At 42.5% G+C, this 24557-nt stretch overlaps 1 protein-coding gene across 1 annotated transcript in view; it reads left to right on the top strand.

Annotated features, from left to right (window-relative positions):
- Positions 1-24557, top strand: part of TIAM1 (TIAM Rac1 associated GEF 1) — a 349052-nt gene that overhangs the window by 163372 nt on the left and 161123 nt on the right. Inside the window, 1 exon segment of the mRNA XM_075333370.1 lies at positions 17662-17751. The gene's annotated coding sequence lies outside the window, so the exon portion shown is untranslated.

Below are 24557 nucleotides of genomic sequence, written 5' to 3'. Positions count from 1 at the left end.
AAGACTTCCGAGTGTTCTCATTTGTTTGGGATCTGGGTTGTGTAGCGGCTTATTGTTTGCGTCTACAGCTGACATTTTTAATTATACCATTTTGGGTAGATGTGATGCTTTGATCACCTGTTGTTGCATTGTGGAGCAATATTGCAGTGACACCCCCCCCACCCCCCCAAAAAAACCCCAAAACGGATCAGAGTGAGTGATTTTGTATTTTGATCGGACATTTCTGAACGTGGCAAAACCAAATGTGCATTTTTAAAAAAATTATTTTCAATGGGGCAATAGGGGGGTGATTTTAAAATTTTTAAGGGTTTTTTTTTTTTTCCATAATTTTTTTTTTTTTTTTTTTTTACAATTCTTCCTAGGGAACTTTAAGACTTCACAGTCCAACCGCTACTCCTGATCAGAGCGATACGTTAGGCGGCTTTCACACTACGTTTTTTTAACATGCGTCCTGAACGTTTTTTTAACGCAAAAACGGATCCAGTGCAAATGCGTTTTTTATCTCAATGCATTTGCAATGGACTCGCGTCAACATGCGTTCACCTGCGTTTGCGTGCGTTATAGTGAGGATCCAGCGACTGTTTTTTAACTTTTTTCAAAAACGCTACTTGTAGCGTTTTTGAGCTGCGTCCAAATACTGCAAATTGCTGGATCCTGACTATACTGCACGCAAACGCATGTGAACGCTGGCATGCTGATAGACAGGATCCTGCTTGCTCTACTGAGCATGCCCAGAAACCAGCCTGGCGTGATCAGTCTCTCTGTCCCCCTCCCTCTCTCCCCCTCCCTAGAGCTGCGGAGGCTCGTAACCAAGGTAAATATAGTGTATCCAAGCAAGTTAACCGATGTTTACCTTGGTTACGTGTGCAGGGAGCCCGGCTCTTAGCAGCTGCAGATGCTCGTAACCAAGGTAAATATCAGATATCCAAGCAAGTTACCCGGTGTTTACTTTGGTTACGAGCCTCCGCAGCTGTCAGATGCCGGCTCCCAGTCTGTCACGTTCAGTGCCCCTCACTCCTGATCACATGACTCCAATGCCCACCCATAAACTTCAAGTGACAGGATCCTGCAAAATAACACATGCGTTTTTCTTTGTAAAAGCAGGATCCGCTTTTACAGCAAAAAATTCACGACGCATGCTAAAAAAACGTAGTGTGAAAGCAGCCTTAGTTTTTCCAGCACAGTATTGTTGTATTCATGCTTTGAGTGAAATGTTTACTTGCTCTGCATGGTCGTAGTCCTGTACTTGTTTGGCTGCTGGCCATTTACTTCTTGCGCTGCGTGGTCGAATTCATGCACTGTGGCTTAACCGCTGGCAGTTTCCTTCTTGCGCTGCGTGGTCATATTCATGTACTTGTTTGGCCGCCGGCTGCTTCCTTTTTGCTCTGTATGATCGTATTCATATTCACTTTCTTAGGCTGCTTTCACACCTCCGGTTTTTGCTGAGCGGCACAATACGGCGCTTTGCAGAAAAAAATGGAACCATTTTTTTTGCCGCCGGTTGCGTTTTTTCCGCATAGACTTGCATTAGCGCCGTATTGTGCCACATGGCCTTGCGTTGCGTCCGGTTTTTGCCAGATGCGGCATATTTAGCCCATGCGGCGGCCGTATGGAACGTTGCCTAGCACGTTTTTTGTGCGGCGAAAGAACCGCATTGCGCCGGATCTGGCGCAATTTACAATGCAAGCCTAAGGACGCCGGATGTGGCGTCCTGCGGCAAAAAATGCATCCGGCCGCCGGATGCGGTTTTTTGAACTGCGCATGCTCAGTATCAAGCCGCATCCGTCAAAAAAACGGACGGGCCGCATGGAAAAACGTATGCAACGGATCCGTTTTTTTTCGCCGCATCCATTGCATAGGTTTTTGAGCCGGATTGAGCCGCACTGCAAAAACCGGATGTGTGAAAGCAGCCTTAGCCGCTGGACATTGCTTTCTTGCCTTCCATGGTCGAAGTTCATGGGTTGGTTTGGCTGCCAGCCGTTTCCTTCCAACATTGCATGGTCGTAGTCATGCACTTGCTAAACCTCTGCCCGTTTTCTTCTTGCGTTGCGGGGTCGAATTCATGCACTTGTTTGAATTAAAATCAGCCACTTCATTCCATGTACAGTTTTCGTTATACGCACCCTCTTAAATTATAAAATTTTTTCCATGGATGATTCCTCTCCTCGTATTTCTCATTTTTGATTTTTTTTAAGTTGTATAAGAAGATCCAGGACTCTCTGGGGGGAAACTTATTGACAGAATTTAGAAAATTCTGCTCTATTTTTGTAAAATTGATGTAGATGGGAGCAGTAAAGCTTCAGTATCCAATGAACCCTTTTAAGCCTGCTTTACACCTTACGATATCACATATGATCTCGTATGCGATCGTACCCGCCCCTATCGTATGTGCGGCACGTTCAGTTTGTTGACCGTGTCGCACAAACTATTATTTCCCGTCACACGTACTTACCCGTCCATACGACCTCGCTGTGGGCGGCGAACATCCACTTCCTGGAGTGGGAGGGACGTTCGGCGTCACAGCGACGTCACGCGGCAGCCGGCCAATAGAAGCGGAGGGGCGTTGATGAGCGGGACGTTAACATCCCGCCCACTTCCTTCCTTCTGCATTGCCGGCGGGAGCCGCAGGACGTAGGTAAGATCTGTTCATCGTTCCCGGGTGTCACACTGAGCGATGTGTGGTACCTCGGGAACATTGAACAACCAGACGTGCAATTTTAAGGAAATGAACGACGTGCGTTCGATCAACGGTTTTACGTTCAATCGCACGTAGCTGTCACACGCTACAACAACACTAACGATGCCGGATGTGCGTCACTTACGACGTGACCCCGCCGACACATCGTTAGATTTGTTGTAGCGTGTAAAGCGGGCTTAAGGCAGTAGATCTGTCAATCTCTGTATGGGGAGTGCAGTAAACTGTACTATAACCCGCTGTTTACAGATTGGGCATCAGTTTTCTTAGTTTTCAGATTTTTCCCTGAAAACTTTGTCTATTTCATCAACTTGTTCGATGGTTCTGATCTAGAGACAAGAGGACCATCTTATGTGCTGCAGGATCTCTCATGGAGTTTGTTTTTTTTTTTTGTAATTTCTTTTGGGTTTCCCAATCTACTTTAGATTCCAACTTAAAACAATCCGAGAATTTTATTGGTCATTTGGCATATGAATTTGCCATAATACAGCTTCATTTTATGGCTTCAAACTTGAATCGCCGCAGAAGGGGATCGGATGGAATGTGAAATATTTGGGGCCAGATCCTAAGATGTTGCCGTGATTCTGGATATTGTTCTGAAATGCATTAACATTTTTAGCTTTTCTTTTTTTTGCTTTTTTTTTTTTTTTTTTGGTCCTTTTCTAGGCTTTTTAATGTTTGCAATAAAGAAATCACAATTTTAAGGCATAATTTCCATTAATAGCTAATAAGTAACGAATACAGCGGCGTTTTTGTTTCTAATCTTTTTGATGCCGTGATTGATTTTAGTAAAGCGGTGCTTGCAGTATGGTGATGACGGAGCTACAATCAACACTTAGGGCGTGTGGGTAATTTCTCCACGAATCTGTGTCTAGAGTTGAGCAGACTGGCAATAATCCGGGTCCGGCGGATCCCTGGCGGGTTGACAAAGAAGTCTGGATCCGATTCGGAATCCGGCCCCATATATGTCGAGAGATCGAGAGAGACCGTTTTTCTAGGGTCCGTGCCCACCGTAAGGTGTTCGAAGCATTTTGGACGCAGAATGGTTCAGCTGCCTCCAAAACGCTGCAACGTACAAAGCTCATACCCACTGTGCTTGGTTTTTCCGCGGCAAACACTGACCTGCGGGTCGACTTTCCAAGCCCGCAGCATGTCAATTGTTTGCGGAGTCGCAAGCGTCCTCCGCAGGGAGAACAGAAGAGAAGAACGCAATTGTTCGAGCCTGGATCGTGGGCACGAGCAGCTGCGTTCTCATGCGGAGTAGTTTCATGGCCCCGCAGGTCAGGACCCGCCACGTCCAAAATGCATCAGGTCCTTATTGTGGGCATGTACCCTTAAAATGGCGGGACAACTGGTTTTACTGCAGCAGAATGATTAGCACCAAATCCATGACCTAATCAATTTAGCGTGGAAACAGTCAATCTGTTATTGTCTTAGGCTGCTTTCACACATCCGGTTTTCACAGTCGGGCACAATCTGGTGAATTGCGGATAAACCGGATCCGGCGTCAGATCCATTTTATTCCCCATAGACTTGTATTAGATTGTGTCGGATGGCCTTGCGTTGCATGCAGCATCCTCGGTCTTCGTCCGGCTGCCGGAAAGGACGCAGCATGCAACGTTTTTTTGTCTCCGGCAAAAAAAAACAGATTACGCCGGATCCAGCGCCGTCCGGCATGTTGTATAATGGAAGCCTATGGGCGCCGGATCCGTCGTCATCCGGCATATGACGGAATCCAACGACTGATCCGTTTTTTTAAACTGAGTATGCTCAGTATCACAATGGATCCGTCAAAATACGGAAGGAACACATGGAAACAACTGTTACGAAGGATCCGTTTTTTCGCTGGATCCGTCGCATCAGTTTTTTTGCCAGATCATGCCTGATGGCAAAAAACTGTGTTAAAGCAGCCTTACAACTTTGAGTCCCTAGAGGTGGGTCCTAGTATATGCAACTGATGCTAATAATGATACAAGCACATGTTAAACTCTTCCCACATACTTACTATATTAATATTTTGGCTGTAAGAAACCACAGACCACACAATGGCTGACGTCTCTCTGATCGCCCTCCAGCTTAGTCAGTACCATTAATACTCGCTTTTATTTGGTGGTTTAGTGCGGTGATGTTATAGCTTTATGGACGGATAATAACAGAGAACTCTGAACTTTTCTCATCGTTTCTTCACTTTTTGCCTCCATCCTCTGCTGGTAAAGTTCCCAGATCTCTCTAGGTTGACGCCCAGTCACAGCTGGGATCTTAAGAATTCTGCGAAGGGTCATAATCTGTCATTTAAAATCACAAAAAGATCCCGAAGCTTAAAGTGCACTTCTAGATGAGAGCTGCCGAATATCCAAGAAGTATAAACATGTCCTGTTGGGGTTTTTGCCCTTCTTTTATTCCCCCCTGCTCCAGAGTTGGTTTTTTTTTTTTTTAATCCACCAATACGGCTCCAGAGATATAGGCATTTTTATTTCGTGCTTATCTTTTGACTTTTATTTTTTATTTTATTTTTATTTTAGAAGGGTCGGGGGCTTTTGGGATCCTCGGGGGTGTGTCTCTAAATGCGCTTCATTATTATACTAAGATGACCTGGTAAAGGACCTAAAAATTAGCACTTAATATAAAGGCTCATATCTCTGGAATTGTATGGTGGATTCTCAAAAGACAGCTACATACTCAGGGAAGCAGTGTTAATAAAACTATTAAAGGGAACCTGTCACCAGATTTGATGACGGAGCTGTGGCCTCTTTTATATACAGCATTCCAGAATACTGTATATAAGAGCTCAGGCCGCTGTATAGAACGTAAAACCACTTTTAGTATACTCACCTAGGGAGTAGTCCGATGGGTGTTGCTGCTCTTCAGTCCGGCGCTTCCTCTTTCTGGTCCGGCGCCTTGTTTGCGGTGATCTCCGCCCTCCTTCTGAGCCCCGTGTGAGTGACGCGTCCTATATCAGCCACACGCCCCGGCATTGAGGTCCTGAGCAGGTGCACTTTGATCTGCCCTGCTCAGAGCAGATCAAAGTATTGTAGTGTGCATGCGCTACCTTTCCTCGCACCTGCGCATTACAGTCCTTTGATCTGCCCTGAGCTGGGCAGATCAAAGTGCGCCTGCGCAAGACCACAATTCCAGCCTTTGTGGATGACGTTAGAACAAGTGATCCACAGTGTGCTGGGTAGAATGAAGACTGGGACTACCGCAGAGAGGAGGCGCTGGACCAGCAACACCCATCGGACTGGACCACCCCCTATCTGGGTATTATAAGTGTTGTTTTACATTCTACACATCGGCCTTCTAGAATTACTGTATATAAGAGCTCACTGGTGGTGGCTGCAGCTTATAGTCTCCAAATCTGGTGACAGGTTCCCTTTTAACATGGTCTCCTTTAAAAATATTCCTCCAAATTGTTCCATATTTGAAGGATTATCTTGCGAAATCTACAAACCAGCCTGGTCCGCCAAACATTGGGGTCACACTACACACAGGAAAGCCAGTCTGTAAGGCTCCTTTGACACTGCGTTTTGCCTTACGTTTAGTGGTCCCGTCGGGGCATCCGTCCGAACAGCCCCTCCCCCACCCCGCAAAACGTGTTTCGGACGCACGGCCATTTACTGTAATGGAGCAAACTACGTTAACGTGTGCTCTGTTTTGTACTAACATAGTCTGCTCCATTACAGTCAATGGCCCTGTTGGCACATGCGTCTGAAACACGTTTTGCGGGGTGGGGGAGGGGCGGTTCGGACGGATGCCCCGAGGGGACCACTAAACGTAAGGCAAAACGCAGTGTGAAAGTAGCCTAACTGATGAAGTGCGTTGCATGGGAGCTGTGTACTCAAAACGGTAGAATAGTTAAATTATGTAATTTAGGACATGAACATTTTGGGTGGAAATAAACTACATTTTTTGCAAGAGTGTACCCAACCTATATTTTTGTGATCAAGCCAATATTGCTAAATCTGTGCTTTGTTTAGATCTATGGTTATGTGTAATTAGATCATAAAACTTGTTGTGAATCAGTAAAAACATTAGTACATGCACTCCTCATCTCCCGCCTCGACTACTGCAACCTCCTGCTCTCTGGCCTCCCTTCCAACACTCTTGCACCCCTCCAATCTATCCTAAACTCTGCGGCCCGCTTACTCCACCTCTCCCCTCACTATTATTTGGCCTCTTCTGTCTGCCAATCCCTCCACTGGCTTCCCATTGCCCAAAGACTCCAGTTGAAAATACTAACCATGACCTACAAAGTCATCCACAACCTGTCTCCTCCTTACATCTGTGACCTAGTCTCCCGATACCTACCTGCACGCAACCTCAGATCCTCACGAGATCTCCTTCTCTATTCCTCTTATCTCCTCTTCCCACAATCGCTTACAAGATTTCTCCCGTGCCTCCCCCATACTCTGGAACGCTCTACCTCAGCATATCAGACTCTCCCCTACCGTGGAAAATGTCAAAAGGAACCTGAAGACCCATCTCTTCCGACAAGCCTGCAACCTACAATAACCCTCAGACTAGTACATCACTGCGCAACCAGCTCTGTCCTCAGCTATTGTATCCTTGCCCATCCCCTGTAGACTGAGCCTTCGCAGGCAGGGTCCTCTTTCATCCTTTACCAGTCTGTGCCTTGTATTGCTAATGATTATTGTACTTTGTTTCTATGTATACCTTTTTCACTTATAAGCGCCATAGAATAAATGACGCTATAATAATGTGTGGGCCATGTAGTGATATAAGTTAACTTTTGTAGGTAGAAACCTAGAGCTCTAATTTAGCAAAACGTTTAGGGAAACTGGAACAGCCTTTGAGGGCACTTACTAATGTGTAGATTCTTTGCCCAGGTTGGGTTGTCTTGGTTGGCCAGTAGGGTTGTCTTGGTTGGCCAGATGGGTTGTCTTGGTTGGCCAGTTGGGTTGTCTTGGTTGGCCAATCAGTAGCGTTAGGTCTACGTGATGACCAGATATCCGAAGGATGGCCGTACTATACTGTTATATACCTGAACTCAATCTCCTTCCAGTTCCTAACCCCTTGGGTCTTTTTAAAGTTTTGCCCCTTGAAGCATAACTCTTGGAACCTTCGACATTCTTGCAGATTTCTGACTTTCGACCTGATTTTTCTATTAATCATCCACTTTGCTATTTCAAGCTCCCAGTGTAGTCAGCAACCTCATGTTACATTGTTCCTGTTCCCCTCTCCACCCCCCACCCCAGAAAAAAAGCCTTCTTCTGAACCAGCCTCGAGGGGTTTAATTCCTTTAGCCATCTTAAGTTAACACAAACTGTAACTAATTCCCACTGTGCCCGGTGCTTGCCAATATGTGGACCTATTGTAGGATCAAAGATTGGCTTCTGAATAGCGCCCCGCTGCTTCCGAATTACAAGCTGAATGCTTATTATTTGATTGCTCACCTAATTACAGTATTCTCGCGTTTAACCCCTTCTTCCCTCCGGGTTTATTGTTTTCGGATTGAAGTGTAGTGGGTTGGTAATTGCATACACGCAAATAGGAGCTTTTTCTAAAACTTTTTTGCTTGTATTGGACTTTTTGAGCCGTGGGTATGTGTATGTATATATATATGTATATATATATATATATATATATATATATATATATATATATATATATATATATATATATATATATATATATATATATATATATATATATATATATATATATATATATATATATATATGTATGTATATATATATATATATATATATATATATGTATGTATATATATATATATATATATATATATATATGTATGTATATATATATATATATATATATATGTATGTATATATATATATATATATATATATATATATATATATATATATATATGTATGTATGTGTATGTATATATATATATATATATATATATATATATATATATATATATATATATATATATATATATATATATATATGTGTGTATATATATATATATATATATATATATATATATATATATATATATATATATATATATATATATATATATATATATATATATATATATATATATATATATATATATATATATATATATATATATATATATATATATATATATATATATATATATATGTGTATGTATGTTCCTTTTCTTCACCTGATATGGGCTGGAATATCAATTATTCTGAACTATCGGCATGGGTTATATCTAAAATGTGCAAATGTCACAAACTTTAGAAATGTTAAATTTAAAATGAAAAAAATGTCAGTAAAAGTTTAAGAAAGCTGTTATCACATTACGACCTCAGTGTATTTTTTGCCGAAGCAGAGGCAAAATGTTGCGTAGACGGAGCAAGACCTTACCAACATGGCTGTCCTATCGGTCCACAAAGTCAACCCAATTTGGGCAAAGTGCTCTTTGCAATGGTCTTTAATAAGGACTATTTTTCTGAAGCCCCAGCAAAGACGCTGAAGTTCTACCGTAATTTGACGTGTGCGTCCTTTTGGAGGATCTATTTGTAGAACAGACGGACTAACTGATCAGATTTATCAGTTACCTAAATAGATGCAGTGTCATGATGATTACAGAGAAAGTAAGGGACAGGCTCCTAGACTAGCCCTCAGGATGATCTCAAGAGTTACTTCTGAAGGTGAAGATGTCGGAGCCACCTTCCAGGCCTTGCTCCTGACCAGCCTTGATCTTACACCCCCAAACCCAGAGGAAGGCTGAGACAGGAGTGTGATTAAGATGACAGAAATACACAGGGGAAACCAAAACTATCTCACAGCATGCTCACACAGAGGTATAAGAGCAAAGGAGGAAAATAAGAGCAGGAAGGAAATGACAGGGTGACCAAAACTCCTAAACAATGCCAAGCACGAAGCAAGTCAATCACCAGCAGGACTTGTATACAACAGCACACGGACCAACACTGCAATAAACTGTAGTCGGCATGAGAGGACCGATTCCACCATCTTAAATAGGACGAGAGCCAATGTGATCAGCTTCCAAGAACATGTGATCACAGAAGGAACACTGACTAGTAGAGGTTAACTCTTGCAAGCCTGATCATGAATGAGGCCACAGCTGGTCGACGCCTGAGCCTGCCTGTGTGGCTCAGAAGCACCAGAGAAACCATAGGGTGAAATGTCAGGATCTGTAATATGAACAGCGTCTGATGCCGCCATGACAATCGGTGACTTAGAGGGGCTATCTTGATAAGGTTCGCCTTTTGTTCTTTAAAAAAAAATAATAAATATATATTATACATTTTTTTTAATACAGAACTGTTTTTTGTTTTCCAATCAATAAAAAGAAATGGAGCTCAGATGAACCCCCAGGAAGGTGGCCATATTGACCAACTGATTGAACAGATTATTCTAATCTTAAAATATTGGAGTCCATTCGAATTCACAACAGTCATTGAAACTTTTTTTTTTTTTTTTTTTTTTTTTTTTGTTCTTTACATTTTTTTGTCAGAGTACAAAAATCACAATTTATTCCATTGGAGTTTCTAAATCCCATTTATTTGGAATTCAGATGAATCCACAGGATGTAAATGCAAAAAGTGTGAACAGGATTTAACAAGGTTGACAAAAGATGTGGGTCATGTGGACGCAAGGTCAGAGGCGTTATCCCCCCCCCCTCCTTCTCCAAATGTTTGGCATATTCTAAATGGTAAAAATCCTTCCACAATGCAATATCTTTAGATTAATTCATAAATGTGGGTCTGGGATTTGGTTGCAAGCACAATTATATACTGCGATGAATATAGTTGTTGCTTTCTTTATACAGCGTTGTGGAATACCCCTCTAAATATCATGTATGCGCTCACAGCCATGAGTCGTCCTTTACCAAAGATCTTGGAATTTTTGTCCAGATGACAAATGGCTTTGTCAGTTTCGTCGCTCGCAGATGACTGTGTGTTCACGTCTTTATCCTCAAGGTGCTTTGTGTCTTTTGTTGCCTTAGCGGAGATTCCTGCTTACTCTCCATCTCGCCAGTCCTGGAGAGCTCTTCCTCGCGGAGGGTCTCAGCGTAGTTGCCGGAGGGGCTTCAGCAGAAGAGATGTATCTTGTCCCTAATATTCTCCGAGAGTTGACACAATGAGGATGGCCGAATAATTGTCCTCAATCCATCTTGTGTCATTTATATTGTTACATCCGGATACTTGTTCCCATACAATTGAAGAATCTCGTTGGTATGTTCTTCACAATCCCATCTATTTCAGGATCGTACAGGCTAAACCCTACAATATGAAAAAAAATGGCTAATTCATAGCATTGGTCATTCAGCCATAAACTAATGTTACGTCTTCAGATGAGCGGATTTCTGCCCATAACGTCAATCTTGTAGTCCATCGTTCACACCACGTGCAGGTCTATAAAATGTTTCTGAACGTTTCCGGGATGTGAGTAATGAATTGCTTGGTACTTAGTTGTTTCCATGTTTTTTTTTTGTTTTTTTTTTCCATCTGAATTTCCTCCGCTTAGTCATGTTTAACGTTTACAATAATCTTCACAAATTATATGTTATTCCCTCTGGAACCTTGTATAAATTGTCGCCTACATTTCAAAACCATAACGGGAACTTATCACTGAGATTTAATACTGTCCTAAAGTGTCACTGGGTGTAATGACAGGACAGGGGTTCCTAGGCTGGCCCTCAGACTGAAGACCCTATGCCTTCCTTTATCTCAGAGGTAGGCTTGATGGTAGCCAGGTCCGAGCCCCCAGCATGACCTTGACTCCTGTCCGAGTCTTGATCTTAGGCCTAGGATACACTGTGAGAAAAAACGGTGTGAGTGGAATGCGATACAAATTCGCATTCAACTCGGACCAATATTACTCAGTGCCCGCTACCATGAGCGATTATTTTCTCAGTTCTAATCAAACCGAGAAAACAGTCACAGCATGCTGCGGGTCAAATGCGATCCTGTTCCACTCGCACCCATGTAAGTGTATGGGGCGTGACAAATATCGCACTGTTCTTGTGTTACATCGGTGTAACACAAGAGCAGTGCAATTCTTGCATCAACCGGCAACGGAGGAGATGGGGAGATAAATCCCTCCCTCTCCTCCGCAGCGTCGGCCCTCCCCTCCGCAGCGCCGGCACCCCTCCCCTCCGCAACTGTGGTCTGACCGTACAATCTGACCAGTCGCATGACACTTTGCTCACGCTGTGCTGCGAGCGAGTACAGAGTGTCATGCGAGCACTTGCACAAATCCCCGTGTGGCCTCGGCCTTACTCCCCCTCTCCCCCACCCTTGTGGAGGGCTGTTAAACGCAATAAACCCCATAAAAACGACGCGGACAAGGGAGAACGAAAACTCGTACACACAGCACTCAAAACACACAGGAGAGACAATGTCTACAGGGGAATAAAGAAAAGGGAAGGAAGTGAAGCCAAAACAGAAGAATGTCCACACGAATCACCATAAACAGGTTCACCTGAAGATAGGAATTGCTGAAGCTATAATCGGCGCTTACTGGATGAAAAGGAGGCAGTTGAACATGGCAATTAGCAACTTGAGCTCCTAGTTCCTGCTCACAAGTCTGCAGGAATTAACTCCTGCAGGGCTGAAGACCAGAGAACCTAAATCCGCCGATGCCCTACTCTTCCTGAACAACTCCGAAGTGTCAGGTTGTTTGTCAGATTCCGCAGTGTGAGGAGTCTGACGCCGCCGTGCCACCAAGTGCGTGCAGAGGGGGAACATTGCATGACCTAACGTTAGGCTTGATCCAGCTAAATTGTATCAAATTTGCTGTGCACCATGTGGTAAATTTGGTGCATTTTGCCAGAAATATTTAGGAGCCCTTCTTCTTGACGGACTGGATACCAACATATGGAAGAAGGGTGCAGCCTCCGTTAATCTGGGCCTTCTCTTAAACTTCATTCATGCTGACAGATAATTGTGTACACCACAAGATAAGCATGAAATGAGCGAACAGGCTGCGGATCAACGAGCAAAGCGCTCATTCGTCGGGGGACGTGGTCTTTTGTGCAATACAAATGACCATTGTTCTCGGCAGCACATCCTCCTGTGTAAACAAGACTAATACTGCCGAGAACAATGGCCGCTTGTGCCATCTATTGGAGGTCTACTTCAGATCACTCAATACCCATCGTTTACTTTGGTCTGCCTCTGTAGACCGGGTACTAAACAATCCGTAAAGGCTTACCGATCGGTGATCCTATTGTGCCGCAGGTTGGTCCTTGTAAAGAAACCCTAGGTCATACCCTGTGGTTACCCACTTGTCTATTGAGGTGTGGTGATTGACAACTATGTATGCAAATTTTATCAGATTAGTTCCGCCTACTGGACTATTACATTTTTAAAGACGAGACTTGACCATTTTCCTGTATATAAGATTCTTTTTCTTATTTCTGAATAAAGATGCATAAACTCATTTCGGCAACGTTTTTGCTTCTAAGTAATATCTATATTCGGCTTCATCACCGCTGCTCCTGATGAGCTGCCTCTCCAAACTTTTATTTCCGAACTTATAACGAGATAATTTGTCGCGTTTCCATAGAAACCAGCTTTTTTTTTTTTTCTTTTCCTTTCGAACGCAATAATTTTTTTTTCTTCTGCCCGATAACCTAACTGAAGTTGATCCGCTGTTTACTCAAGCTTGATTGGCTGATTCGGTTATATAATACTTTCATAAAGGAACGAGACTGTAAATCTGTCCTGGAGTGTGCATTAATTAAAGGACGGTACACCGAGACTTCGAGGGGTTATGTTGAATGGTTTGACTTGGGGTACTTTCACACTTGCGTTGCACGGCTTCCGTTGCTATCCGCAGCCTTGAGGAATTACGGTAACCGTTGCAGGAAACCGTTCTATTCCTCATAGACTTCTATTAGCTACGGATAGCAACGGATGGTCTTGCATTGCATCTGCCCTGCGGCGCATCAGTTGTTTTGACGCTGACCGTCAGTGACCGTCGGGCGGATGGAACGCCGCATGTAGCGTTTTTCTGCACTTGGCGGAGCGTCAAAAAAACGCAACCTGCAGGATTCCGTCGGCGGCCGTTGTTTTTATAATGGATTCCGGCGGATTCCGTTAGAATTCGTCATTTGACGGATTCCGTTAACGCATCCGTCTTTACACAACTGCACATGCTCAGATGTGTAAAGTCAAGGAAAAAAAACCCTATAACGGATTGCGTTATTTTGTACGATCCGTAGCATCCGTTGTGCCACTATATGCAACGCATCCGTTGCATCCGTCACACAACGCAATGCTACAGATCCCGTCCAACGCAAGTGTGAAACTAGCCTTAAAGGGGTCTTTCCAACATGGGACTTGAGAGGTTGGCATGGCACAAAATCTTTGCTTATATCCAGCCCTTGGGCCGACAGATGGAAAAGACGGAAATATTGTAAAGGGATGTTGTCCAGTTTCTGAAATAAACGTTCATATGCCATATTTACAAAATCTGCCTCAATGAATGGGGGTCAATCCATCAGGGTCCTTATGTCTTGGCCAATGTGGAAAGACTCCAAAAAGTGCCCGGAGCGCTTCAGGGTTTGTCTTGTCCGGCATCGCACCGACAACTCGTTGACCCATATGTAATACTTATTTCCTATAAACGCACGGCTGTAACGGTAGTTTCGGGATCTGAGCACATCCACTCATCAAGGACTCAATCACTCGGCAGATTTTTACGTAATGTTCTTCTATTCTTGCCGCAGCGCCCCGCTCGCTCGCACTGGTAGATGAGACTTGTCAGAACAGACTCCCACCACTGATCTATTTTTACACGTGCAATCTGCTGTTCCGTACATTGCACAGTTGTGTTTCCTTACAAAAACCACAAGAAACCTGTATTTTCATTGTGGGATTTGGATATAATGCAACGTTTCCTGAAGAATATCCCATTTTCAGACCAGGAAAATTACCTCGAATGTCGAACAATTAACCCCTCACTGGTAAGTTTATTTTTGAATCGTTGAGTTGTTCGGAGAACGACCCTCATTTTAGAATTGTAAAAAGAATAGTTATAGGCGACAACCAAAATATAGTGACCTGTTCTGAGAGTTGAAGGGTAGTCATCCAGCATTGTTGTGTAGCTCCGAATATTTGCCCTTTGGGACTCATGGGATAACTGTAGAAAGCATAGCGGTGGCCATGTTGGTTGCCACACAGATTTTCTATGAAGTAGCATAATCCAGATATGAACGAAAAGTTTTTTAGAACTTAAAGGGGTAGTGCCATTTCGGTAAAGGCCCCAATAAACCTAAAAGTTGACCGAACTTGATGGTTTCACGGGATGTCAATGCATATGGCAGCCTCCCGACACTCTCACCGGATGATTTTGAGATTGGGTAGTTTGGAATGTTTAAGAACTCGAATACAGAGAATTGTCTAAATTCTAAATTAGTGTCTGAGCCGTCAGGGAGTAGCGGGCAAATTCGGCCAACTGTTACCTAAAGTGAGGGCACATTGCTTACATATTCCATTTCTCTGACTAGTCATGAGTGAGCACTGCCATGCTCGGGTGCTCAGTACTCGTAACTAGTGATGCCCAGGCACTACCATGCTCGGGTGCTCAGTACTTGTAACTAGTGATGAGCGGGCACTACCATGCTCGGGTGCTCAGTACTCGTAACTAGTGATGAGCGGGCACTACCATGCTCGGGTGCTCAGTACTCGTAACTAGTGATGAGCGGGCACTACCATGCTCGGGTGCTCAGTACTTGTAACTAGTGATAAGCGGGCACTACCATGCTCGGGTGCTCAGTACTCGTAACTAGTGATGAGCGAGTACTACCATGCTCGGGTGTTCAGTACGCGTAACTAGTGGTGAGTGGGCACTACCATGCTCAGGTGCTCGGTACTCGTAACTAGTGATGAGCGAGTACTACCATGCTCAGGTGCTCAGTACTCGTAACTAGTGATGAGCGGGCACTACCATGCTCAGGTGCTCAGTACTGGTAACTAGTGATGAGCGGGCACTACCATGCTCAGGTGCTCGTAACTAGTGATGAGCGGGCACTACCATGCTCAGGTGCTCGGTACTCGTAACTAGTGATGAGCGGGCACTACCATGCTCGGGTGCTCAGTACTAGTAACTAGTGATGAGCGGGCACTACCATGCTCTGGTGCTCAGTACTAGTAACTAGTGATGAGCAGGCACTACCATGCTCGGGAGCTCAGTACTGGTAACTAGTGATGAGCGGGCACTACCATGCTCAGGTGCTCAGTACTAGTAACTAGTGATGAGCGGGCACTACCATGCTCTGGTGCTCAGTACTTGTAACTCGTGATTAGCGAACACGATCGTGCTCGGTACTTTTAACAAGCAGTTGGTGCTTGGATGGCCATGACTCCATAATCTCAGTCTCCTGCTTTTGGGAAGGGGGTGGTTCACTCCTACTTGATTTGACAGTTTTTAAACTGGTGCCATCCTTGCATTGCTCAAAACTGTGCCCTCACAATGTCTTTATAGGAGTTGGTTTTGCCCCCAGCAACATTAAAGGAGTTCAAGACCCTGTAGCTGTCCTCATTTGTAAGCTAAAACTGGTGATCTTGGCCCACTGCAGAGCAGTGCTTGCAAGCTCAATAGAAAAGAGCTTGTAAGTGCTGAACAGATTCTGCGACCGCTGCTAAACTGAAGTGCTGGCCGGTTATCTATGCAGTTAGCCATAAAAAACAAAAAACAAAAAAAAAACAAAACTTGAGGATGGAGAGACATTAGGTTTTTTGTTTAGTTGTGTGTTTTTGTGTTTTTTTTATTTATTTTTTTTTTTTTAACATGCAGTTTGCAATTTATCTTGTATAAGAACATGGCTATGCATATTTCAGCGATCGTTCTGAAGGAGAAATGCCCCTTTTACATTTTTGTATTGCGGAGGTTGATGCTCCTGTATACATCCATTATTTTCCTAGTGCAGTGGATGCAGAGAATGGTCTCCCCCTGGCGTTTCACCCCATTGTTGGCCCTTAGTGGTTGGGATGGATGTGCCTTTTTATTTAGTTGTATACGGATGAGGGGTCAGGATGCATTAGAGCAGAGTTTTTGTGCCGGGAACGTCTCAGTAACCTCACAGCACGGTTGTATTTAGAGGCCATCTCCTGGGTATTGAGATAAAACAATGCAACTCTCTGGTAAAACATGTCAAGGAAAAGCCGCCTTCACCCTGACACCGCCGCAGCGTTATGCCTATTTTAGATCCTGCTCCATAGTAACGGCAGAGTCTCCGCTCCGAGCCTTTGCTTCCTTCAGCACCATGGATCAGGAGGATTTTCACCCATTATATGAAGCGCTATGTGATTGGAGCTCACCCAGCTTTTCCATACTGCTGAAGGGCAAAGCATCCTGATTCTGTGTGAACAGAATTTTCGTACCCGAATATAACAAAGGGGACCGAACTACGGACATTATTCAAATATAAAACTCTATAGAGTTTAAAAAAAAAAATGTGTATATGTATATGTGTGTATATGTATATGTATGTGTATATGTGTATATATGTATATGTATATATATATATATATATATATATATATATATATATATATATATATATATATATATATATATATATATATATATATATATATATATATATATATATATATATATATTTAAATATATATATATTACATGTGTATGTTATATATATATATATATATATATATATATATTATATATAAAATGTGTGTGTGTGTATATATATATATATATATATATATGTGTGTGTATATGTAAATTAAATATTACTTATTAAAATAAAATGTATTAATATAATAATAATAAATTATAATATTTTATATTATATAAATATATTAATTTTAATAAAATGTTTTAATAATTTTTATTATAAAGTGTATTAAGATACTAATAATAATAACAATAATTTTATTTTATTATAACATATTATTTATTATTATATAAATAAAATATTATTTTTTTAGTATTTAAATTATTATTTTTTTTTCAATTTTGACCATGTATTTTATTTTATGTATTTTTTTGTTTTTTCATTTTAGGACTTATTCAGCCAAACCAAGAAATGAATGACCAGGAAGCAGAGAGGCCCTATGTCGAGTGATGCTGAATACGTTGTTCTTCTGCCAGAGGTGACGGTTCTTCCTGTATATGGTGATGATGTGATAACTGATTATTCCCACCTTGTCATTTACTCCCTGAAACTTCAAGTCCTCAAACTTTATATTCCATGCTTTGTATTTTATTAAACCGAAAGCTCCACTATGTAAAGCTCTGCCAAAGATTGACTTTAATGTCAGCAAATGCATCACTTAAAATGTCTGTTACTTTATGTATTTTCCTAGTGCAGGTGATGCACTTCAACGGTCTTGCCTGCCATACTTAGTAATTGGGTTTTTTTTTTTGTTTGTGAGGGGGTTTTTTTCTCCTCCAGTAAAATACCTATACTCCCTTCCAGTGCTGTCGCCCTTCCAGCTATGTAGGCACTGGCTCTCCTGGGGATCACATGACATAATGTCATGCCATCCCCTCAGCCAGTCAGTGCTGGCTTCCCTATACTCACTTCCAGTGCTGTCTCCATTCCAGCTACAGTGCCTTGCGAAAGTATTCGGCCCCCTTGGAATTTTTCAACCTTTTCCCACATTTCAGGCTTCAAACATAAAGATAAAAATGTTAATGTTCTGGTGAAGAATCCACAAATGGACACAATTGTGAAGATGAACGAAATTTATTGCTTATTTTAACCTTTTTTTTTTTTAAAAATAAATAACTGCAAATTGGGGCGTGCAATATTATTCATCCCCTTTAAGTTAATGCTTTGTAGCGCCACCTTTTGCTGCGATTACAGCTGCAGTCTCTTGGGGAATGTGTCTATCAGTTTTGCACATGGAGAGACTGAAATTCTCGCCCATTCTTCCTTTGTAAACAGCTGGAGCTGAGTGAGGTTGGATGGAGGCGTTTGTGAACAGCAGTTTTCAGCTCTTTCCACAGATTCTTGATTGGGTTCAGGTCTGGACTGTGACTTGGCCATTCTAACACCTGGATACGTTTATTTGTGAACCATTCCATTGTAGATTTTGCTTTTATGTTTGGGATCATTGTCTTGTTGGAAGATAAATCTCTGTCCTAGTCTCAGGTCTTTTGCAGACTCCAACAGGTTTTCTTCAAGAATGGTCCTGTATTTGGCTCCATCCATCTTCCCATCAATTTAAACTATCTTTCCTGTTCCTGCTGAAGAAAAGTAGGCCCAAAGCATGATGCTGCCACCACCATGTTTGACAGTGGGGATGGTGTGTTCAGGGTGATGAGCTGTATTGCTTTTACACCAAACATATCGTTTGGCATTGTGCCCAAATAGTTTGATTTTGGTTTCATCTGACCAGAGCACCTTCTTCCACATGTTTGGTGTCTCCCAGGTGGCTTGTGGCAAACTTTTAATAACACTTTTTATGGATATTTTTAAGAAATGGCTTTCTCCTTGCCACTTTTCTATAAAGGCCAGATTTGTGCAGTGCATGACTGATTGTTGTCCTATGGACAGACTCTCCCCCCTCAGCTGTAGATCTCTGCAGTTCATCCAGAGGGATCATGGGCCTCTTGGCTGCATCTCTGATCAGTCTTCTCCTTGTTTGAGATGAAGGTTTGGATGGACGGCCGGGTCTTGGAAGATTTGCAGTGGTATTCTCCTTCCATTTCAATATGATCGCTTGCACAGTGCTCCTTGGGATGTTTAAAGTTTTGCAAATCTTTTTGTAACCAAATCCGGCTTTAAACTTCTCCACAACAGTATCACGGACCTGCCTGTTGTGTTCCTTGGTCTTCATGATGTTATCTGCGCTTTAAACAGAACACTTAGGCTATGTGCGCACGTTGCGTACAGTCACTGCAGAAATTTCTGCAGCGATCTGAACAGCACATGTGCGCTTTAAATCGCTGCAGAAATGTCCGTAGTGAAAGCCGATTCCATGCGCTCTGCCTGCAGCTCCTCCCATAGACAGAGCAGGAGCTGCCGGCAAAGCGCAGGAAAGAAGTGACATGTCACTTCTTTTTACGCAGCGCTTCGGCAGTAGCCGAAGCGCTGCGCTCTAAAACGCCACGTGCGCACGGCCCCTGCACAATCTCCATAGACTGTGCAGGGGACGCAGGACGCATGCAGTTACGCTGCGCTACAAAGCGCAGCGTAACTGCATGTATTTACGCAACGTGCGCACATAGCCTGAGACTATCACAGAGCAGGTGCATTTATACGGAGACTTGATTACACACGGGCTTATATTTATCATCATCAGTCATTTAGGACAACATTGGATCATTCAGAGATCCTCAATGAACTTCTGGAGGGAGTTTGCTGCACTGAAAGTAAAGGGGATGAATAATATTGCACACCCCAATTTTCAGTTATTTAGTAAAGAAATTTAAAGTAAGCAATAAATTTTGTTCAACTTCCCAACTGTGTCCCACTTGTTGTTGATTCTTCACCATAGCATTATCATTTTTATCTTTGAAGCCTGAAATGTGGGGAAAGGTTGAAAAATTCAAGGGGGCCGAATACTTTTGCAAGGCATTATATGTCGGCACTGGCTCTCCTGGGGATGGCATGACCTAATGTCACGTAATCCCTGCAGCCAGTCAGCACTGCCTTCACTCTCCCCTCCTTCGGACAAAACTGACATCCAACTTGAATTTTGATCGTTCCCTGCTCCCTTACCATTCAGCTGTTTGACACTCTCACTGGTTCACAGAGCTAGAAAATCACTGTGACCGTTCTCAGAGCCCAGAAGCTACCTGCAGCTGATTAGTGGGGTTATTGGGCCCACACAAATCTGATATTACTGAACGATTTTAAAGGGAATCTGTCACCAGGTTTTCATCTGAGGGCAGCGTAATGTAGCAACACATCACTGGAAATCAGGATCTCTGCCTCTACATTATGCTGCTCTCAGATTAGGTGGCAAAAAATTGGGTACAGATTCCCTTCAAGAATAGGACATCAATATACAAGTCCTAGACAACAGTTTTCCGTAAGTTAGTTGTTGCTTTTAGTTAACAAAATTGCACTAAATTTCAACCTGTAAACATCACTCCTTTCATCCTTAGTTTTCAGACTCCAGCTTGTTCCAAGATTCAGATTTTCTTGTAAGAGCAGCTCTCCCAGTAATATAGGCTGGATGTGAGGTCTGTGTGTCTCTCCCAGTAATATAGGCTGGATGTGAGGTCTGTGTGTCTCTCCCAGTAATATAGGCTGGATGTCAGGTCTGTGTGTCTCTCCCAGTAATATAGGCTGTATGTGAGGTCTGTGTATTTCTCCCAGTAATATAGGCTGAATGTGAGGTCTGTGTGCTTCTTCCAGTAATATAGGCTGGATGTCAGGTCTGTGTGCCTCTCCCAGTAATATAGGCTGGATGTGAGGTCTGTGTGCTTCTCCCAGTAATATAGGCTGGATGTAAGGTCTGTGTGTCTCTCCCAGTAATATAGGCTGGATGTAAGGTCTGTGTGCTTCTCCCAGTAATATAGGCTGGATGTGAGCTCTGTCTCTCCCAGTAATGTAGGCTGGATGTGAACTATGTCTCTCTCCCAGTAATATAGGCTTGATGTGAGCTATGTGTGTGTCTCCCAGTAATATAGGCTGGATGTGAGGTCTGTGTCTCTCTCCCAGTAATATAGGCTGGATGTCAGGTCTGTGTGTCTCTTCCAGTAATATAGGCTGGATGTAAGATCTGTGTGCCTCTCCCAGTAATATAGGCTGGATGTGAGCTCTGTGTCTCTCCCAGTAATATAGGCTGGATGTGAGGTCTGTGTGCTTCTCCCAGTAATATAGGCTGGATGTGAACTATGTCTCTCTCCCAGTAATGTAGGCTGGATGTGAACTATGTCTCTCTCCCAGTAATGTAGGCTTGATGTGAACTATGTCTCTCTCCCAGTAATGTAGGCTTGATGTGAACTATGTCTCTCTCCCAGTAATGTAGGCTGGATGTGAACTATGTCTCTCTCCCAGTAATGTAGGCTGGATGTGAACTATGTCTCTCTCCCAGTAATGTAGGCTGGATGTGAACTATGTCTCTCTCCCAGTAATGTAGGCTTGATGTGAACTATGTCTCTCTCCCAGTAATGTAGGCTTGATGTGAGCTCTGTGTGTGTCTCCCAGTAATATAGGCTGGATGTAAGATCTGTGTGCCTCTCCCAGTAATATAGGCTGGATTTTAGGTCTGTGTGTCTCCCCCAGTAATATAGGCTGCATATGAGGTCTGTGCCTCTCCCAGTAATATAGGCTGGATGTGAGGTCTGTGTCTCTCCCAGTAATATAGGCTGGATGGGAGCTCTATGTGCCTCTCCCAGTAATATAGGCTGGATGTGAGGTATGTGTGTCTCTCCCAGTAATATAGGCTGGATGTGAGGTCTGTGTGCCTCTCCCAGTAATATAGGCTGCATATGAGGTCTGTGCCTCACTCAGGAATATAGGCTGGATGTGAAAATTATTTTCCATGGTACAGCTCTTTATCAACTTGTATATCAGCACAGCCTCTTTTCTGCCCTTATGTGCTTTCCTTATTTTCTATACCAGGTTTTCTCTCCCCTCCCTGAGACTGTAGATACTTTCCCCGGTCTTCACATTGTGGATAAGACTACGACACCCTCCCTTCCTGCTGTTCTCTCTGCACAGACCCTCCCATCTCTCAGTGTTAGAGATGTTGGCACTGAGGAGGAGCGCTGACAGACTGGGAACATTTTTTCAGTGCAGATCCCGAACGGTAGTAATTTTCTAATGAAGACCATTTAGAAAGTTACTATTTAGGCAGAAGACTCCTGTAATAGGGAGAACTCGGGTGCTTGCCGCCTCCTTCTGCTGCCTAAAACAGTAATTTTACATAGATGCAGCCCTGGAATTGGGCTCTCAGTGGCTATGTGATGCCCTTAGTGAGAATTCCACAAACTTGTTGATGGTTTCCTTTTAAACTGTCCAAACACAAGTGCAAAGTTGGCAATTTTTAACTTTACGCCCTGTTAGTTTTGCATTTTGGGGAAATACATAGTGTCCCTGGAGGTGCAGCGCTTTATATATGTGTGCTTCTTGTATGGTTTCTATTTTTGCCTGCCGTGATGAAAGGCCCATTGTAAGCGCTTTCACCGCACTTGAAGCGGACATTAGATCCTTCCCTATAGGCATTGCTCTTTCACATTCATACATTTTTATTCTGTCAGCGGAAAAGCTTTCAACGGTTGAATCTACCTCAAGGGGAAGTGACAATGTCCTTTTATGCTCTTGCATCAACAGACTTGTCACCGGTCACTCTGCCTTGTCCAGACTTTCCCTTTTAATTGAGGTCACCCATCCATTATCCCTTTAGAGAACTTCCCTTATACTTTACTCCATCTGACTGACCAATTTGTGGCAGACGCTGCAAATAGCTGCACTACGGCGGATGATTACAGGGATGCGGCGCGGATGGTTTATGCCACCTTTTATCTCGTTACTGTTTTTGTTTGCTTTGTACATTAGGAGAAAAATTTGTTTAAGACGTTAAGTTATAAGTCTGAATTTACTTCTCCTTTCTTTTGGAATGTTTTTTTTTTTTTTTCTTCCCTTCCTTTGGTATGATCAGCTAATATTACTTTTTTCTGGTTTTTTTTTTCTTTCTTAGTTATTGGTCCAAGTTTTTTTTTTTTTTTCATTTTTTAATGTTTTTTTTTTATTCCCTTTTATATGATCAGCTAATATTTTTCTTTTTCTTTATTTTTTTTTTTTTTAGGTTTTAAATATGTATTCATTCTTAGGGCACATTTAATGTACACGTTCTATATGGGATTTTCATTGATGAAACACAATATAATCAGTGGTGCTGTCCACATGCCTGGGTTCCTTTTGTAGGCTGAGTGTCCCCCAAAAATAAAAAAATTGAAGCTTGTCTAACTTTTATCTGTTTTTCTGGATCAAATTCGCACATTGAAGTGTAGTATGGGTCCATAAAAAATATATTTATTTTTTTCATTTATTTTGTTTTATTTTATTCTTTTTAATTTTACTTCATTTTAATTGTATTTTTGTTTTTATTACTTTTTTACTATTTTCAGGGAACCTTTCACTTGATTCATCCTGAACAATACACTGGGAAAATGAATGAGTAAATTATTTTTTTTCTTCTATAAAACACTGAGGAATAGACGCGACCAGTCTTATGCCGCCCCTATTTGGTTCCTCCAGACTTAAGGGATTGTTCAGGAATATATATATATATATATATATATATATATATATATATATATATATATATATATATATATATATATATATATATATATATATATATATATATATATATATATATATATATATATATTATATACATTTTTTTTTCTTTTTACTATGGGTCTAAGAACTAACAGGCAGGTAGTTGCTAACTACCTGCCTGTTCTGTCTAGGGGTGATCCTGCCAGCACAGAGGTTACAGACAGCTCCTGGCGGCTATTTGGTGGCTTCTGTTGACGTCCTGTCGACCTAGCAACTGTTTTTCTTCCAGTCTTTTCTGTTTATAGGGAACTGATTCCCCGCAGCCTATCTGCGGGGACCCGGCGGTCAATCAGCATGACGGCAGTACTCGCGCCCCATTGTCAGACTAGGACTGCTTGTTTTTTTTCTTTCTTTTTTTAGCTTATATTTTATAGTTTTTCATGTTCTTTAAATGAGACCTCTTAACTGGTATAGCCATTTCTTCCCCTCCTAAATGTCTCAGACCCTCTGAAAAATAAGCTAAATTCTGTTTTGTCTGAGCTTTGAGAACATTTTGAGGTGTCACGTTACACCTCCTATTATCCTCTATGGACAGGATTTGGGGAGCAGAGTGAGGAAACGCTGCACTCCGAGGGTGAGGAAACTCACTGCAGAGGCAGACACAGTGCTGAACTTTCTAACAAGTCTCTTACCTCACCCCGATACTGGATT

Source organism: Anomaloglossus baeobatrachus, chromosome 2 (assembly GCF_048569485.1).
Source record: "Anomaloglossus baeobatrachus isolate aAnoBae1 chromosome 2, aAnoBae1.hap1, whole genome shotgun sequence".
In the NCBI taxonomy this organism is placed as follows: domain Eukaryota; kingdom Metazoa; phylum Chordata; class Amphibia; order Anura; family Aromobatidae; genus Anomaloglossus; species Anomaloglossus baeobatrachus.
Note: the sequence above shows the minus strand (reverse complement) of the source record. Positions and strands in the feature narration are given on the sequence as shown.